Here is a 21,429-nt window from a genome sequence, read left to right on the forward strand (position 1 = left end):
AAATATCAGGTCAGGCTACTATCGGACCGGACATAGCTTTGTCTAGAATTGGCCCATTAAGGCTATAGGGCCTAATTTTAAGTCTAAGTCCTTATACTATCGGTTCAGATCCAATTGGGCTTCGGGCCTAGCCCAGCCCATTGACAACCCTAATTGAAAACAATATTTTGAGTTTTGAATTGATCTATTTCAGAAAAATGTTTCCTAGAATTGAAGCACACCCTAAAACTGTCAAATATACACAAAACTTCAAATAAAAACATATCTTAGAGGTCTCGTGACTGAATTGTTTAGCTCCACAGTTGTCACAAATTCTAGGTTCAAGACAACATGTAAGGCTCGAAGTTTTGATCTAGAACAAAACCCCTTGCACAACTATAAAACTTCGGTGTTTATCCTTGATGGTCTTGTGGATGGAAAAGTTGTTGACATTATATGCGTGATGGATCATTTACTCCCTCGAAAGCAACATATTGTTAGATTGAGTAAAGATGCATAATCTATTTAAACTTTTAGTCTTAAGTATCAATTTGTTATGAGCAGAAATCAAAAGAAATTTTGGGTGAAACAAAAGGAAGCCAATCCAAGAGATGAATGTAGAAGATACTAAAAAGTGTTTGACACACATGCTATGTAACTGTTTTTCTCAATTATTAAAAACTTTGAGGAAATAAAAAGATGCTATCCTACGAAATTGTAGCTACTCCTATTATATTAAGCTGAAACAAATGATAGTGGTGAAAAAATTACTTATATTGTCTTCAAATTTCACAATTAGAGCAAACTAATTCCAGAAAATCGTCGTCGAGAGAAGAACAACTCATTTTATTAACATTTCACAACTCAACCTCAAAGGATGAGAATGTAGATTATGATATGTATAGAAATGACAACAACAAAATCGACTTGGAGCGGTATAAGCTGAAACAAAAGAGCATCACCATCGTTGTTACAAAGTGGCATATATATGCAAATGTCATTTTGCACAAAGTGATATAAATATCCAACTGTCATCTGTAGATTTAGGTTGAACATAAAGTTGTACACTTTGTGAGAACATTAGGCGAGAACCGGAGATATTGGACATTTTTTAATAATAATATGACGTATATCGGTTATGAAATCAACTGCACATGGAGCCGTATTCGATTGTCAGCATCCAAGGGAACAATGACTTGATATTGAAAAAAAAAAATGGCTTTGACGTTGGACCTAAGCCCGAGATTTTGAGGGCCTTCTGACTTCAGATTGTCATTGTCAACTGCAATAATTTACTTTGACTTACTAAAGAAATCGTACATTTGGATTTCAGATACTAGAGCAACTATGAATAAGAAAGATGTGCATACCAATAAAAACATTCTAAGTGTATGAACAATATATGTTTACGTAAAAAGAAGTTGGAGGATAACGCAACAATTAACCTTAAAGGTGGTAAACTGACATGGAAAAATAGATAGCTTCATCCCATCTCAATGCATAAAATCTTATAGTTCATGAGAATAACGCTGATGCCGTTTTTTGTGAAAAAAATTTGGCAGGCAGTCCTTTATCGAGACATACAGGTACAATAAGTTAAGTGTACTTAAAAAAGAAATTGATCGAATAGTTCATTAAACAGTTGGTTACCAATGTTAACGTTTTATATAGATTACCATTGTAAAATATATTATCATATGCATACATAGTTAAAAACTTCTCCATGCTAAATGTACGTGATAATAAATAACCAAAATTATAATAAAAAAGTGTCCATGAAAATGGCAGTAAATGTCACCTAAGTTTACGTGATGGTAAGGAACATAAAGAATTCTGGCATTCTTGCTTCTGTTTCTAGCTCATGTTCGTGGGAACAGGCTGTTGATGGGACTCTGATTAAAAAAAAAATGTAAGTTAAAATGGCCAACCAAACGGAGGCAAAGAATAAAGTTTCAAACGAACCTTAATTAACGTAAGGAGATAACTGTTGTTGATTGATCTGCCTTTGATAAAGATTTCTCTATGATTAATACTACAATTTTGTCTTTGTTGTTCATTTTTAGGAACATTTCTTCTACGCCCGTTTTCGCGATGCCGTTGTGAAAGATTTGGGTTCTGTAACCCAAGAATAAAGAGCGTACCTCTGACATTGCGACTGTAGAGTGTCTAAATCAAAAGGAATGTGGATAAATTTGTTTGTCAGAATAGAATAAGAGAGTAGAGAAAGAGAAGTGATGGAGATTCGTTGCCCAGAGAAGAAGACCAAACATTTTTTTTTTTTTGGGTACCGTTAGTTTTCTGTCGTGGGTTAAGTGCTCGAAACGGTGTACCGTTTGGGGTTTTAATTCTGTGAGATCTATTTACCTATTTACGCTTTGGGCGGTGAGCAAAAAGAAACTGGTTGTCTAACTTTCCGGTACCCTTTGGCATTATATATAAGATAAGCATTGCAAAGAATCCAGTGTTCATTGTGATCTGAAGTCGAGCAAAGTTCTTGTGGTAGATGGCATGACTGCTCGTGTATGTGACTTTGGCTTAGCGAAATTTATTTCCAAGAGCAACAACATTTCCACCAACAATGAGATAATCAATCGGCATAAGAGGGACTATTGGCTACATTGCCCCATGTACGACTTTATTGTCATAATCTTTCTCCGATCCACATGCTAATTTCGCAAGATTGATGTAAGTTCCAACTAGCTAGGCCTTAATTTATGCATAACACAATTAAAATTAACCACCCTATATACAAATAAATATCGTATGCTTAACAACTCAATGAATGAACTACAGAGTATGGGATGGGAGTGGAGTGGATATTTCTACAGAGGGGGATGTGTATAGTTATGGTGTACTTTTGCTAGAGATGTTCGCAGGAAAGAGACCAACCGATGACATGTTCAATGATGGACTCAGCCTTCATGTGTTTTGAAGAAGCTCATAAAGAAGACGTCAAATCATCTAATTGGATTAAAGAATGTTTAAGTTCAGTTATGAGAATCGGAGTAGCGTGTTCAGAGGAACTAATGATTGATCGAAAGGACATTCAAGATGTTCGATCTCAAGGGAGATGTATTCAGATAAAAGATGTTTTTCTTTCAGGTTTGAGGTAATGAACGGAGGTGAAAGTGTTAAACTCTGCTCATTATCATGAAATTCATATAAAGCAAAAGTATGTTAGAAGATCTAGCGCGCTAGCTTGTTTGTGTATGTCTTTTTAAGGATCCGTCTTCATCTTAGTTAAAGCCATACATTCAGTGAGACGAAATTCCATTAAATAGTTATGTTCTGGTGAAGTTGTCCAAGAGTATAGGCTGATTACCAATTTAATCCAGTCAGTCAACAATAAAAAAAAAAAAAAAAAAAAAAGTTAAAACGAATAGAAATCCTCTCACCTAAGAAGAAGAAAAAAATGACGAATAACTATGCATATTCCTTTCCAGTGAAAAAGAAAAAGAAAACTTGAAGCCGCATAATGAAAATTTTGTCATTGTATTTCTTTTCTAGAGCAAAGGTGAATAGGTGATAATAACTTATAAAATTTTAATAGAGCAAATTATAAAATTATGAATTCAATAAAATAAAAGGTTTAAGACCTTAATTTTAATAGAGCAAATTGGCACTCGATATAAATTACTCACGCAGAAAATTACAAAACTTCGTTTGGCTGAGGGACCAGTAGGCTCCATGCACGGCAGTGTTCATCATGACACATGCATTTGTTATACACCTGATCGAACATGCATTCAGTCAATTGATTCTGATTTTGAAGTACACACTGATTGTTGTTAACATGTTAAACGCCGGAGATGAGCATAGAGGAGTTTACAAACAAAAATGCAAAACAAGCCCAACACGGACATGTAGCATATGTCATATGATAACCACTTGTTGTTTTTCAAATGAGAATCCTTGAAACATCGAACATACAGTGGTTTTGGCTGTGTTACTGTGTATATGAAGTTCTGAACTTCGACTGATTTGTTGGCTTATGAGTCAAGGTCTCCATTTCAATGGCAAAGATCAGATATATTTGGCAAAGATTGGATCCAGTAAAAGAAACATGAATTTGAATATTGCGCCACACACACACTTAAAACTCCCACAAACTAAGTTTTCTGAAACTGCAACTGGCATCAGTCAGCAAGTGGTCTTTTACAAAAAAAAAAACGAACAAAAAAAAAATCCGTTACATTGAAGTTTTCTCATGCATTGGTGAATTATTTACCTGCCGTGTAGAATAATTTGCCCAGGGTCTTATTCAATATGATGTCGAGTAAAACTACTGGTTCACTTATGCAATTCGTATGGCTTGCATGCTTAATCAAATTCCAGTTTCTTATATTCCTACATGGAATTCAAAAGTTATTGCAATGCGCTCGTCGCCTACTTTGCATAAATATTTAAATAAATTTGCACATATAGAATTTCTAACAATTCCTCAAATTTTCTCTTTACCTTTCGGGTTCTTATTTCGGCTACCTTGGGAAGGAGAGAAAGACTTGTAAGGCTTTCATATTCATTAATTTGTAAAATATGTGATTTTACTTTTCAGTCAATTACGTTCTCCATGAACCCTAGTACCAAGAAATGTATCTATGATAGTGTGCAATTTTTTACTGACATCTCTAATATCCATCCTCTGTACCGGTGATTCAACGGAACATGCAATCCCAATTCTGACTATTGCAGTAATGCACTCTAACAGTTTTGCTCTTCTATGGCTACCAATTCTCATACTATTAGCATCTCCTAAAGTGTCATCTCCTTCAGATAGAAGTATTGGATCTACAATCTTTATAAATTGATCTTGCAAACCATTGCTAGCATAGTTATGGAGGCTTAAACCATCTTTAAACATCTGGAATTCGGTTGGTCTCTTTCCCCGTGAACATTTCCAACACCATAATTCCATAACTATACACATCACCTTGTGTGGATCCATCAGCTCCCATACCATATTCTGCAGTATATACATCAATCACTAGTTTCCATAAAACCATTTAAATGTAACAAAAATATATATTAAGAGTCAGTAAAAAGAAAAAGAATATAATATTAATACTGTAATGCTTTACATATATCTATTAATATACTACATAGAGATTGAAAAGCTCCTCACAATCGTCAGTTAAGATATTGATAGAAGTAAACAAACTAACTTAATTACCACCACAACTATAATTCTTTCATCCTCAGTCTTTTGAATTTTAACTCCAAGAACATAGACTGAAAAGAAATTAGATCAAATTAATCGTTTTATTATTATCTCTAACAACTATTTATTCCCACCAACATTCATTTTTCCTCTTTTAAGATATCTACATAAGTATGTTATAAGCTCCGAAGGTGAAAACATCCAACAATCCAAGGCCCGACCTCTTTTAGCTCTTGTAATTGAGATCTTAATGGTGTCGAACTTAACACGGGGAATAAATTAAGAAGAGACAAGGATTTGAGTTTCACTAAAATGTTGCAGCACAGAAAGATTATAACTAATGTTGAATACCAGATAATGATTTTCATGCACTTATGAATTGGAAAAAAGGACTAAAATCAACATATGTCGATCTTTAAATTCCTACCTGGAGCAGCATAGCCAATAGATCCCTTTACCCTTGTTGAGGTACTTTGATTATCATGCAAGTTCTCTAGTGATCCCGAAAGAAGTTTTGCCAAACCAAAATCACCAACATGAGCTACCATATCATTATCGAGAAGCACATTGCTTGGCTTTAGATCACGATGAATAACCAAAACATGGCACTCGTGATGAAGATAGATAAGCGCGGAAGCGACATCAATGACGACATTGAGTCTTTGAAGTAGGTTCAAATTCAATTCTTCATCTTGTTCACTAATCTCTTGATGCAACCACTTCTCTAAACTTCCATTTGGCATAAACTCAAAGACTAGTGCTTTAAATTCATTTCCTTCGTAATCCACGCTAGAGCAAGAAGTTAGAATCTTAGCAAGATTTCGATGGCGGATATTACGCAATGATTCACACTCTGTCACGAAACTCCTTAAAGCTCCTCTCAATTGAAGTTTGAACACCTTAACAGCAACAACGGTTTCATATTGGTTGAGCATTCCCTTATACACACTACCAAAAGCACCTGAACCAACAAAATTAGCCGGAGAAAATCCACCCGGTCGCTTGAGAAAGATCTCCATAACAGACCTAAGATGTTGGTCACCGAATGATTGTGAAGAAGCCGCTTTTAAGTTTACTTTTTTCTTCTCAAGTAAAATATTAGAGAACTTGATGCCAAAAGAATGAAGAGCGACCACACCGATCAAAAGCGCTATTTTGGAAGGATTGGACATTCCTTGCCTTTTTTCATCTTGCTTTCCTGATTTCTTTATTCGGCATGGTGGCAATTGCAGTTCATATATACCCCCACAGAGATCAGAATTTCCAGCTACTGAAAAATTGCTTGCAATTCTAAAGATTCCGTTCACTGGTACCTCACCTTCGAGTTTATTGAAGGATAGATTCAACCTCTGGAGATACGGAAAGTCCTCCAAATATTTTGGAATTTCACCAGACAAGTTGTTTCTTGATAGATATAACATTATCATGACATTCTTTAAAGAACTCAAAGATTGAGGAATTGTCCCTTTAAACAAATTTTCGTCCAAAGAAAGATATTCCAAACTCAAACACCCACCAAGAGTACTAGGCAATAAACCAAATAACTTATTTCCAGACGCATCCAGATGAACAAGATTTTTTAGTTTTCCTACAACTAAAGGTAGGGAACCAGTTAAGGAGTTCATAGAGAAGGATAATTTCCCTGAACCAAGAAAATTAGTTAGTGAATCAGAAGGAGAGAATAAGAGATGAAGAAGTACAAAAAGAATGGAACCATTGCAATAACCAATTATTGTTGTCATAACAAACAAGGATCGATTACATAATTTAGGCAATCCAAAAGCGAAAACCACATTGCCCATCATCTATTATAGGTATTGCATAAAACTATACTGCAGAAAGCCATTGACAAAGACCAGGAACCTCATTTAAGTCAACACAAACACTATTGCGCACAAACGCGGAAGCTAACAACAACAACAAGATCAACCACAAAGGTGTGATCTTTCTTCTAAGACAAAGTTCCAACAAATACTCAAGCAACAACCCAATCACCACACAAGCATAAACAAGTATAAACTAGTGTAGAGAATATGTAAATAACACTCACACATAAAACGAAACTATATCGTGGTTCGGCAAAGTGCCTATGTCCACATGGCGATTTCAATGATTTACTAGATGAAACAAGATAGAGGATTACAAAAAGGAGCTCTCACTTTTTCACTAAGAATCAACTCTCATACTCACAAGGAATGTTCTCTCTAAAATCTCTCTTTTTAGTTCTAGGTTAAGTTCTCTCAAGTTTCTCACAAAGAAAAATTGGTTTTAGTCGAAATCCAAACTTATCTTCTTTTATAGTGGTCCAAAATTTCAGTGTAAAATCAAAATCTCGATTTACTGGAGAAATTTCAGAACCGATTGTGTTGAAGCAAGAGTGTGTGCGCCCCTTGGGCAAGGCATATTGGAGCACGTGTGCCTCCTTTTCTTGACCAACTTCCAATACTTATTAAAATGGCCAAAACAACATTCTCCACTTCGGTGAGGTTTTAGCACATAAAACCGTGCCGAACACTAGATCCACCAAGAATCACTAGTCTTCAAACTACATCGTGAACTCGCCGTCAATCGCCCCGGAAGGGCATGCCCACAAAGGGCACTCATCAAACATGTAGGATTTGGAGTAACAAAGGGCACTCATCAAACATGTAGGATTTGAAGTAAGTCCAAACAATGTTGGAACTTAACTCCGGTGACAACCTTAGTCAACATATCAGCAGGGTTGTCTTTGGTGCCACTTTCTCAAGTACTACATCACCATCCTCAACGATATCTCGTACAAAGTGATGAGGGACATCAATATGCTTCGTCCAAGCATGGTGAACCTGGTTCTTTGCCAAATGAATAACACTCTGACTATCATAATACAAAACAACACTGTCCTGCTCAAAACCCATATCATCTAGAAGACCTTGAAGCCATAAGACCTCTTTCACTGCCACTGCCATATACTCTACCTCTGTAGTAGATAGAGCCATTATAGCCTGTAGCATAGACCTCCAACTAACCGGTGCACCATGCATCATAAACACATAACCAGTAGTTGATCTTCGTCTGTCTAGATCACTTGCATAATCTGAGTCAACATAACCACTGACATGAGAGGTATCTCCACCATAAACTAATCCCACATCGAAAGTACCCTTTCAAGTACCTCAATACCCATTTCACTGCCTCCAAATGCTGCTTCCCAGGATTTGTCATATACCTATTCACAACACTGACAACTTGTGAAATGTCCGGGCGTGTGCACACCATGGCATACATCAAACTGCCTACTACACTAGCATAGGAAACTCGAGCCATATGCTCTTGCTCCTCCATCGAGCTAGGAGAGAACCTAGCTAAAAGCCTAAAATGTCCAGCCAAAGGAGTAGAAACCGACTTTGCATTCTCCATACTGAATCTAGAAATCACTTTTTGAAGGTATTTCTTCTGAGATTCAACTAGCCTTCACTTCTTTCTATATCTTTCAATCTCCATTCCCAATATCTTCTTGGCTTCACCCAAGTCTTTAATCTAAAACTCAGAGCTAAGTTGAGATTTCAACTTGTCTATTTCCACCATGCTTTTAAAAACAATAAGCATATCATCCACATAAAGTAAGAAATAAACAAAGTCATCACCACGAAGTCTATGAAAGTAAACACAACAATCATACTTACTTCAGGTATATTTCTATTTCATCATGAACGTGTCAAAGTGCTTGTACCATTGCCTTGGCGATTGCTTTAAACCATACAATGACCTGTTTAGCTTGCACATATGATAATCTTTTTTAGCAACAACAAAACCTTCTAGTTGTCTCATATAGATCTCGTCCTTTAAGTCGCCATGCAAGAAGGCGGTTTTCACATCAAATTGCTCCAACTCCAAGTCAAAATGAGCTACCAAACTCAATAACACATGGATAGAAGTATGCTTGACCACCGGTGAGAAAGCCTTATTATAATAAACTCCTTCCTTTTTGTGAGAAACCATTTGTTACCACTCTTGCTTTGAACCCGTTGTCACCCGACTTCGGAAAGACCTCTTTCTTTCTAAACATCCATTTGTTACCGATAGCCCGCTTGCCCTTAGGCAACAAAACCAGGTCCCATGTTTGATTCTTATCAAGGGATTTCATCTCTTCTTGCATAGCTACCAACCAATTGTTGTAATGGGCATCTCTAACAACTTCTTTGAAACTATCTGGCTCATTACCTTCAATATTCAATGCATATGCTACTAGATCCACCTGATCATAATGTTTCACTGGCTTATCATGCCCATACTTGTGCTAGCCAAATAAAGTTGTGGATGCTCATGCTCTTCTTCCGGTTGTTGTGTGGTTTCATGATCTTGGACATCATCACGAACCAATCAATATATTGTCTGCTACATCAGACAATTCAAACTCCGTAGCCTGAGGTTCTATAGAATCACCACTCTGTTCAGCTTTCTCCGGCTTGCTAAAAGATAGCACCGAAGCCTCGTCAAAAGTAACATCTCTGTTGACTAGGAACTTATTGTTTTCAGGACACCACAATCTATATCCCTTACCCCATTAGCGAAACCCAAGAATATTTCTTCTTAGCTCTAGGATCAAGCTTGCTTTCCCTCACATAGTAGTAAGTTGTAGATCCAGACACTCGCAAAATACTGTAATCAGCAGGTTTCCCTGACCACACCTCATAAGGTGTCTTGCAATTTATTGCCGGAACCGGTGACCTATTATACAAGTAACACGTCATGGACGCTGCATTTGCCCAATACTCTTTGCCAAGTCTAGCATTAGATAACAGACATCTCGCTCTTTCAAACAATGTTCTATTCATCCTCTCTGCCATCACATTCTGCTGAAGCGTGCCCCTAACTGTTCAGTGTCTAGCAATACCATGTTGCGCACAAAACTCTTGGAAAGGGTTGTTAGTATACTCAGTACCATTGTCAGACCTCAAAGTCTTCACTTTCCTTTCTGTACGATTCTCAATTTTTGCTTTCCACTTCTTAAATATCTTAAAGACTTTATCTTTGGTTTTCATCATATACACCCACACATAACGAGTATGATCATCAATGAATGAGACATAATAACGGTTACCTCCTTTAGAAGCCACTCTGGAGAGTCCCCAAACATCCGTATGCACATAATCAAGGATGCCCGTTGTCGTGTGTTTGCTTGAACTGAACTTGACTCTGCACTGCTTCCCATAGACACAATGCTCATAGAACCCCATACTTGGCTTCTTCAAGTCCTTCAAGAACCCTCGCTTGCACAACTCAGACAAACCCCGTTCACTCATATGCCCTAAACGCATATGTCACATCTTAGTGCACTCAGAATCATCACTACATGTACCAACTGCTACATTGCATGTCACCGTACTACCCATTAAAGTATACAAGATTCTATGGAGGGGTGTGCATAAAACAAGCCAAACCGAAAAAACCGAACCGAACCAGTCGGTTTCGGGTCAGTTATATTTATTAGTCGGTTCAGTTCAGGTTAGTATATGTGAAAACCGATAGGGTTGGTTCGATTGTCGGTTTAGTCCCAAACCCGACCCGACCCACCATATATTATATATACTAAAATATACATATTTAATTGATTTAATTTTAAAATGTGTGAAAATCAGTTGGTTCGGGTCGGTTAATATCGGTTAAACTGTAACCCAATTGGTTCGGTTCGGATATCAGTTCAGTTGAAAATTAGTTCGGTTTGGTTAGTATAACCCAGCCAGTTCTGCTCGATTCTAGAAAAATATAAACCGATAGGGACGGTTCGGTGGTCGGTTTAGTCCCAAACCCGATCTGAACCAACCTATGCACACCCCTAGTTCCATGGCTTTGGCCTTTCTAAAGAGTCACTAACAATCTTTAGGACTCCACCTTCTCCCACAAACTTGTGGCCTTTGGAATCCAAAGTACCAAGAGAAATAAGGTTTTTCTTTAGCTCGGGAACATGTCTCACATCATTTAGAGTCCTCATAATACCGTCATGCATCTTGACCTGTATAGTTCCAATCCCAACTGTCTTACACACATAGTCATTACCCATCAAAACGAAACCACCATCAATGCTCTCATAAGAAGTAAACCACTTTTTATTATGGCACATATGGTAGGAACACTCGGAGTCAAGAATCCACATTTCGGCCGTATAGTCTTGTGTGGACACACAAAGACTCACATCTTCCACTTCAGAGCCCGAACCATAACTTACCTCAACTTGAGCCTTACCTTTCTACTTACCATCTTTCTTGTCACTTTTCTTCGGGTGAGGACAATTACTTGCGTAATGTCCATTTTCATTACAATTGTAACACTTTATATGTTTCAACGACTTCTTTGACTTGGACTTAGACCTCTCATTGCTTGTAGATGTCTTTTCATGCGACCTTCCTCTTGCCACTAACCCTTGTGCATCATCAATATTATTCTCTACTCGTGTCTTCTTCATCAACTCATAAGAAAGAAGTACACTTTGAACTTCATCAAGATCAACATCTTCTCTGTTTATAAAGGTAGTCATTAAATGCTCATAGCTTTTGGGCAAAGAGAATATTAAACATGTCACTTGATTCTCGTCATGCCAACATTCAAATAATCCGAGAAGCGTCGACGGAACTCACTAACGTGCTCTTGTATCGTTGAACCATCCACCATTATATACCTATAAAGACGCTTCTTAAAGTACATTTTGTTCGTTATGCTCTTGGTCATATACATTAACTTTAACTTGAGCCAAATACCAGCAGTGGTATTTTCTGCCATCACATTATACATGACCTCATTCGTAAGACACAACCGGATTGATGAGCATGCTTGAAGATCGAAATTTTCCCAATCATCATCGGTCATCATCACCGACTTAGTTTTAATATCTTTCAAAGTCTTATGTAAACCTTGTTGGATAAGGATGTCCTTAACTTGGACTTGCGAAATCCCAAAATTGTTTTTCCCATTAAACTTCTCTACTAGCTTCAAACCTTGCATTTGACACCTTGGGAGCCATTTCCACAAGTCACACAAACCAACTCACAAGAAAAAATTCACTTGAGAATTTTATCAAACACCTTGCCTTCCCAAATTTTGAGCACTATGGTTTTTACTCAAAACTCAAAACTCAAAATCCTAGGTCGTAAACCTCGCTCCGATACCAATTGTTGTGCACAAATGCGGAAACTAACAACAATGTAAAAGTTGTATTTTGGATAACCTTACAATTGTAGGCTGATCAAGGGGGGATGGAGTGTATTGATTGGGTTTGACCGAGTTCGTATGAGCGAATTGCCTACGTATCATGTTCTCTCTGCTTGGGGGAGACTTGAATTAGGTTAGACGTAGTTCCTCATCCTTTTTTTATAGGCAAGATGCCCACGCCTCCTGTTCTCCCGCGTCAGGTCAAGTTCTGGTCATCATTCCACTCTCGAGCCATGATGGCGAGTTATGAGCTTTCACGAAGTGCGTGACTGAAGCTGCGGTCTTGAAAGTAATAGTTAAGATATATGTTACTGACCGTTGTGGAGTGGGGTTAGCGAGAGATGTGGAGGTCGCTTATGGGCTAGATCGTTCATGCGTATCGAGTCACTACGAAGCAAGCTCGCATGACGAGCACCTGAGACCGGTTGGAGATCGTTTGGTTAGGCAGATCGTTCGCCTTAGCTGAGTCCCTATGAAGCGAGCTCTGAGGAGGAGGATTAGAGGTCGGTTGGTAGTTATGTTTATGCTGGACACGTGCTTGATATTCATTGGATGTGAATATTACTCCCTCACAAACAACAACAAGATCAACCACAAAGGTGTGATCTTTCTTCTAAGACAAAGTTCTAACAAATACCTAAGCAATAACCCAATCACCACACAAGCATAAACAAGTATAAACTAGTGTAGAGAATATGTAAAGAACACACACACAAGACGAGGGAGGATATATCGTGGTTCGGCAAAGTGCCTACGTCCACACAGCGATTTTAATGATTTACTAGATGAAACAAGATAGAGGATTACAAGGGGGAGCTCTCACTTTTTCACTAAGAATCAACTTTCACACTCACAAAGAAAGTTCTCTCTCAAATCTCGCTTTTTAGTTCTAGGTTAAGTTCTCTCAACTTTCTCACAAAGAAAAATTGGTTTTAGTCGAAATCCAAACTCATCTTCTTTTATAGTGGTTCAAAATTTCAGTGTAAAATCAAAATCTCGATTTACTAAAGAAATTTCGAAACTGGTTGTGTAGAGGCAAGAGCGCGTGTGCCCTTTGGGCAAGGCATATAAGAGCGCGCAAGTCCTCTTCTTGACCAGCTTCCAGTACTGTTGCTTTGCGGAAAAAAAAAAAAAAAAAAAAAACTAACTTCTTTTCTTAGGCAAGGGAGCGTGCACCCCTTGGGCAAGGCATATTGGAGCGTGCGCGCCCTCTCTTCTTCACACGAACAATACTAAAACGGCCAAAACAACAAACACAGCGCACGAGACCGGGCAAAGTGGAGTCAAAGACAAGTGAGAATAAAAATGTCCTTCCGGTAAGGCACTAGCTGGGGAACCATCCAATACAGCAAAAGAAAATGTCTGACGGCCACAATATCAAAGCGTCCCAGAAATTTGAGCTCATATCAAAATGCAGTGGAACATATGAAAGTGAAATTCTTGCAGTGGGATGATGGCCATTAGATGTGATATGCTATCTACTATAAGTCAGTAATCTAAGCACCAAAATTTAAACATCAATGCAGCAAATAAAGATCTGTGACAGCCTAAAGTTAGAATAAGATTCATCAACATTTAAAGTGGAGCCAATGTCAGACATAAATTTGGATAAGGACTTCGCATGGTAATAATATTAACATACATGATGTAAGAATATAGTTATGTGCAATAAAACAAAGTTAACATCCATAAGTTCTTCAGAAGTGACAAACAACAATAAAAATCATTTACTAACAGTACTTGCCTCCACTTCACGGCCAATATAAGATGGTATGTTTCCAATTACATTCCCGCCTGATGTTGGAAGGGGATGAACCTCCCAAAGTTGCCAAGACAATCACGAAAAGAACGAACTGACAAACTCCAGGAACTGCAAAAGTTATTCAATAAACAAATTACATTGTCAAGAAAGACCACAATGCGGAAGGTTTAGGACATATATATATCGCAGTAACAAAGAAAGCCACAACACTGCTCCAAGTATGGCTAATAGAATGCATATGGCACCCTAGGAGCTGTATGACATTTGGTCTTTGGGAATTATTTGTTCAAGTGAAATGAAAAGGATCTGATTTTGCAATAAGAACCCGTTAATCAATTAGCTATTAAACATACCGTTGTTCCAATTTCATATCAGACAATCCGTACACTTCATAATCTAAAGATTTTACTGAGATTTGTGTGCCTAAAAAGAAAAAGAAGCTCCACAAAACGATCTATAACTATCTATAATACCGTTTTTTCTGGAGTCATGTTTTCTTCATTCCTGATAACTAAAAAATTACAATTAGCTTCATTATCAAAATATTGTATCTGAGTACATCTTGACTCAATAGATTATAGATCTTCTGTATAAAATTGTCTGAATGACTGAAATTATTGCTCCATTCAATGAAGAGCTACTAAGTTGGCTACGAGCTACTCAGCCGGACCTGGGTCGGGCCTGGCCCAAGTCCGAAATACAGTTGTCAATAATAATGAATTTCTCAAAAATGTTTTTGCTGGTCATGGGAATTGAACCTTGATCTCATTTGTGGCATCACCAAACTTATCCACCAAGCTACAAAGGCCATTTGTTCTAAACGTGTTGAACTTAAAATAATACAATCAAGCTTGAAAACTAATAAAAACAACAACTACAAATATCAAAATATCAGGTCGGGCAACTATCAGACCGGACATAGCTTTGTCCAGAATTGGCCCATTAAGGCTATCTACTATCTATATACTAAAGCAGAGACCTCTAATTGAGGATTTTCTCTTTCCTATGTGGCACTCTAATATGAGAGAGTTAGTTTTTTTTCTCTCCTATGTGGCACTATAATACGAAAGATAGTCTTTTCTAATAAATTTTACAATCTCACATACATAGAACCTCTTAGGAGAGTTTGAGTGTATTTCTAATTATTATATTTGGAGAGTTTGAGTGTATTTCCAATTCTTACATATTTGATCAAATAAAAAAAATTGCTAAAAATAGGTGATTTGTAAAAGGTAATTTCCTATTATGAATCAAACACTTTTAGTGTTCCAATTCTTATATATTTGATCAAATAAAAAAATAGGTAATTTGTAAAATTCCTTATTACAAATCATACAATTTTAGTGTCTATGATAAAACACCGACTTATTTCGAATATATTCTTAACACGGCCTCAAAACATAGTTAAAAAACAATTATACAAAAAATAACATCACAAAATATATAATAGAAAATGAAAAAAAAAATAACGGCAAAGCAATAATGACAAATATTTTTAAAAATTGCTAAAAAATAGGTGATTTGTAAAAGTAATTTTCTATTACTTAATCAAACACTTTTAGTGTTCCAATTCTTATATATTTGATCAAATAAAAAAATTGCTAAAAAATATGTAATTTGTATAAACTAATTCCTTACTACAAATCATACAATTTTAGTGTCTATGATAAAACACCTAACTTATTTGAATATATCCTTAACATGGCCTCAAAACATAGTTAAAACAATTATACAAAAAATAACATCAAAATATAAAATATATAATAAAAAAAAAAAAAAAAAAAAAAAAAAAAAAAAAGCAATAATGACAAATATTTTAAAATATATATAATAATCGAATGAAACTAACAAAAAAAACAATTAATGGGGAACCTAAAACTGGATGCAAATGTATCGAACTAACCTCAAATAGTATTTAACGGAAAATCGAAACTGGATGCAAATGCAAACATTAAACTAATCTTAAAAAAGTAATTAATAGAAAATTGGAATATATATGGATACAAATCGTATTAAACTAACCTCAAAGAATAATTAACGGAAAATCAAAACTTGGATGCAAATACATCAAACTAACATAAAAAAATAATTGTCGGCAAATCGGAAACTGGATGCAAATGCATTGAGCTAACCCTCAAAGATTAAATTAATAGAAAATCAGAAACTGGATGCAATTGCATTGAATTAACATCAAAGAAAAATTAATTATTAATTGGAAACATGATGCAAATGCGTGGAACTAATATTAAAAAATAATTAATGGGAAATCGGAAACCGGATGGAACTGCACTGAACTAATCTCAAAAAATAAACTGGATGCAAATGCATTGAACTAACCTCAAGAAATAATTAATGGTAAATAGGAAACTGGATGCAAATTCATTGAACTAATCTCAAACAATAATTAATGAGAAATCGGAAACTAGATGCAAATGTAACTTTATCAAATAATAAACGAGAAATCAGAAACTAGATGCAAATGCATTAAACTAATCTCACAGAATAATTAATGGGAAATCAGAAACTGGATGCAAATGTATTGAACTGACCTCAAAGAATAATTAATGTGGAATTGGAAATTAGATGCAAATGTATTGAACTAATCAAAAGAATAATTAACAAGAAATCGAAACTGGATGCAAACCGCATTGAACCGATCTCAAAAAATAAATAACGGAATTGAAATTGGATGCAATCAGTATTGAACTAACCTCAAAATATAAATAATCGAAAATCGAAACCGGATGCAAATACATTAAACTAACCTCAAAACATAGTTGGGTTATATATTGTGGGAATGTCTCGGTAAGTATAATTTTGCATTTAAAATGATGTTTATCTTATCTCTTCCCCGCAGATGATTGGGAACTCTTTGCTATTCAAGTAGCTACAATATATATGAACTTCACCTTATTAGGCAATCTCACAAAACTTCAATCAAACTTCTATTATTAAACAACAAAATGAAGTTGAAGGGTTTTATTAAAGGTACATGAGTTTTTTTTTTAATGGAGAATAAGGTTTTCACGTTATAAGAAATTTGGTTGAGTGATCAATATAATATTAATATATAAAAGTTTTGTATATTTACAAATATTTTTCAAAATAATTAATATAACAACACCCATTCGTAGATAATCTTTGAAGATTCTACATAGTAAGTCATGCATAATTTAAAGAATAATTAATGGGAAATCGAACTGGTAATCTTCAATGATCACACATAGTAAATCAAACATAATTGACTTTTTTTATGTCATGTTTGCAAGGACACTGAGATGGATCGATAGAAGTTGGTATTATACACCACATTGGATAATTAAAAGGAAATCGAATTGGAAATTGGATTCAAATGCATAACCGAGCTCAAAGAGTAATTAACGGAAAATTGGAAACTTTATGCAAATGCAATAAACTAAACTAAAAAGTAATTAACTAGAAATTGAAAACTGGGTGCAATTGCATTAAACTAACGCCGATAATAACTAAAGGGAAATTAGAAATTGTATACAAATCCTTGAAAAATATTTAATGGGAAATCGGAAACGGTATGCAAATACATCAAACAAACCTCGATAATAATTAATAGGCCGAGAAATCGAAACCGAATGCAAATACATTGAACTAAACTCAAAAAATAATTAACATAAAATAAAAACCGAATGCAACCGCATTAAACTAACCTCATAGAATAATTGGTGGGAATCGCAGTGCCGACTAGCAAAGTCGGTAAAACCTTTGGGTGATGATACCAAAGGTGCGGGGGCTCGAACCCCGCCAAAGATCAAAGAGTTGAATCTCATTTAGGGCTTACCAATAAAAAAAAAAAAAAAAATGGTGGGAAATTGGAAACTAAATGCAAATGCATTGAAATAATCTCAAAAATAATTAATTGAAATCGTAAATCGATATAATTGCATCGGACTAACTTCAAAGCATAAATAATCGAGACTAGATGCATATGTATTGAACTAACCTTAAAGAGTTATTAACGGAAATCGAAAACTAGATCCAAATGCAATGAACTAATCTCAAAGACTAATTAACTAAACATTGAAAAATGGATGAAACTACAATCGAACTAACCTAAATGAATAATTATCGGAAATTATAAATGTGATGTAACCGCATTGAACTAACCTCAAAAAAATAATTAATGGGAAATCGAAAAACTTGATACAAATGTATTGAACTAACCTCAAAGAACAATTAACATAAATTCGAAATTGGATGCAACCGCATTGAACTAACCTCAAAGAATAATTAACAAAACCAAAAACTAGATGCAATTGCATTAAACTAAAATAAGATATTAACTAATGGGAAATCAGAAATTGGATGCAAATGCATTGAAATATCCAAAAAATAGTTAACTAAAAATCGAAAGTCGAATGTAAATCAAGATCAAGACGACCTAAAAGCATAAATGTCGATTTTTTTTAGCCTTCTCACATGAGTAATTACGAGTAATTAGAAACCCAAAATGAAAGTGAGTTTAAAAACAGACTCTTACATGTATGCAAACTATATAGAAATTGTAAACTATCGAACTAACCTAGAAAAAATTAACAGAAATCAGAAATTGATGCGAAATGAACTAACCTCAAAGAGTAATGTATTGAACTAACCGGATGCAAATTTAATAAACTAATCTCAAATACTAATTAACTAAACATAAAAACTGGATGCAACTCAGATCAATTAACCTTAATGAATAAGTAACGGATATCATAAAATGGATGCAATTGCACTGAACTAACCTTAAATAATAATTGATGGGAAATCGGAAACTTGATGCAACTGCATTGAACTAACCTCAAAGAATAATTAATGAGAATTTGGAAACTTGATGCAACGTACTACATTAAACTAACCTCAAAGAATAATTAATGAAAAATCATAAACTTGATACAAATGCATTCAACTAATAACCCTAAAATATATTTGCATTATATGTAGGGGGAATAAATGTCTCGACAAATATAGTTTTGCATTTTAAGTAATGTTTATCATACTTCTTTATTGTGATTGGGAATGCCTTGCTATTCAAGTAGCTTAAATATTATCTTCACCAAATTGGACATTCTCAAAAACTTCAATCAAACTTCTATTGTTAAAACTAACAATGAAAAGAAGTCGATGAGTTTTATCAAAGTTTGATGCTTCTTTTTATAGAGAATGGTGCAAGAAATTTAATTGAGTAATTAATATAATTTTCATATCTTATAGCTATGCATAGTTGCTAATATTTTTTAGAATAATTTAATATAACGGCACCCGTTCGTAGGACACGTTCATGTGATAAATCTTTTCAAGTGAGAGTGGTGTATTCTTTGAGGATATGGAAACAATCAATCTATTTTAGTGATTTGTACACATTAGTATGTAAGTAATTTGGCGGTGATGATTTACCATTAAATCACCATAAATCTAATAAAACTATTATACAAGCTAGATCGAAGTTTAAGATAATTCTATTTGAAAATTACGGATTAATATCCTAAACCACAAAGTGAAGAGGCTATCTCAATTTGATCCCTTAGTTTCCAAGTACTTATACACCATAATCATTGCTTTCGGCTATCTCAATTTGATCCCTTAGTTTCCAAGTACTTATGCACCATAATTTTGCTCATTAACATATTTCGGTTTATTTTCAATAAAAAATATATTTTGATTCAAAATTTGTCGTAAATCACCATAAATCTAAAAACACTATTATACAAGCTAGATCGAAGTTTAAGATAATTTTATTTGAAAATTATGGATTAATATCCTAAACCATAAAGTGAAGATGCTATCTCAATTTGATCTCTTAATTTCTAAGTACTTATGCACCATAATCGCTGCTCATTAACATATTTCGATTTATTTTCAATAAAAATATATTCTGATTCGAAAATTTGTGTGAGACATTTTATAAAGCCTTTTCAGCACACAAAATATTTAATAGATCCCGAGCGTATGCCCGGGTCCAAAATCTAGTATGGCCTAATTTTAAGTCTAAGTCCCTATACTATCGGTATGGATCCAATTGGGCTTCGGGCCTAGCCCAGCCCATTGACAACCCTAATTGGAAACAATATTTTGAGTTTTGAATTGATGTATTTCAGAAAAATGTTTCCTAGAATTGAAGCACACCCTAAAACTGTCAAATATACACAAAACTTCAAATAAAAACATATCTTAGAGGTCTCGTGGACTGAATTGTTTAGCTCCACGGTTGTCACAAATTCTAGGTTGGGGCAACATGTAAGGCTCGAAGTTTTGATCTAGAACAAAACCCTTGCACGCAGCTATAAAACTCAGTGCTTATCCTTGATGGTCTTGTGGATGGAAAAGTTGTTGACATTATATGCGTGTTGATGGATCTGTTACTCCCTCGAAAGCAACATATTGTTAGATTGAGTAAAGATGCATAATCTATTTAAACTTTTAGTCTTAAGTATCAATTTGTTATGAGCAGTCAAAATTTTGGTGAAACAAAAAGGAAGCCAATCCAAGAGATGAATGTAGAAGATACTAAAAAGTGTTTGACACACATGCTATGTAACTGTTTTTCTCAATTATTAAAAACTTTAAGGAAATAAAAAGATGCTATCCTACAGAAATTGTAGCTACTCCTATTATATTAACTGAAACAAATGATAATGGTGAAAAAATTACTTATATTGTCTTCAAATTTCACAATTAGAGCAAACTAATTCCAGAAAATGCGTCAGAGAAGAACAACTCATTTTATTAACATTTCACAACTCAACCTCAAAGGACAGAATGTAGATTATGATATGTATAGAAATGACAACAACAAAATCGACTTGGAACGGTATAACTGAAACAAAAGAGCATCACCATCGTTGTTACAAAGTGGCATATATATGCAAATGTCATTTGCACAAAGTGATATAAATATCCAACTGTCATCTGCAGATTTAGGCTGAACATAAAGTTGTACACTTTGTGAGAACATTAGGCAGAACCAGAGATATTGGACATTTTTTTAATAATAATATGACGTATATCAGTTATGAAATCAACTGCACATGGAGCCGTATTCAATTGTCAGCATCCAAGGGAACAATGACTTGATATTGAAAAAAAAAATTGCTTTGACGTTGGACCTAAGCCCGAGATTTTGAGGGCTTTTTGACTTCAGATTGTCATTGTCAACTGCAATAATTTACTCTGACTTACTAAAGAAATCGTACATTTGGATTTCAGAGCCTAGAGCAACTATGAATAAGAAAGATGTGCATACCAATAAAAACATTCTAAGTGTATGAACAATATATGTTTACGTAAAAAGAAGTTGAAGGATAACGCAACAATTAACCTTAAGAAA

The 21,429-nt window shown here is 35.1% G+C and overlaps 1 protein-coding gene across 13 annotated transcripts in view; it reads right to left on the reverse strand.

Moving 5' to 3' along the window:
* Positions 1-21,429, reverse strand: part of LOC147484649 (uncharacterized) — a 44,119-nt gene that overhangs the window by 14,780 nt on the left and 7,910 nt on the right. For 12 of the 13 annotated variants that reach the window (XR_015204307.1, XR_015204305.1, XR_015204306.1 and 9 more), the window contains one exon: positions 14,070-14,195. The gene's annotated coding sequence lies outside the window, so the exon portion shown is untranslated. Of the gene's footprint in view, positions 1-14,069; positions 14,196-20,391; positions 20,469-21,429 lie in introns of those variants that run through there. The other variant, XR_015204304.1, reaches the window with a different exon arrangement.

This window comes from Coptis chinensis, chromosome 8 (assembly GCF_015680905.1).
Source record: "Coptis chinensis isolate HL-2020 chromosome 8, ASM1568090v1, whole genome shotgun sequence".
Lineage (NCBI taxonomy): Eukaryota > Viridiplantae > Streptophyta > Magnoliopsida > Ranunculales > Ranunculaceae > Coptis > Coptis chinensis.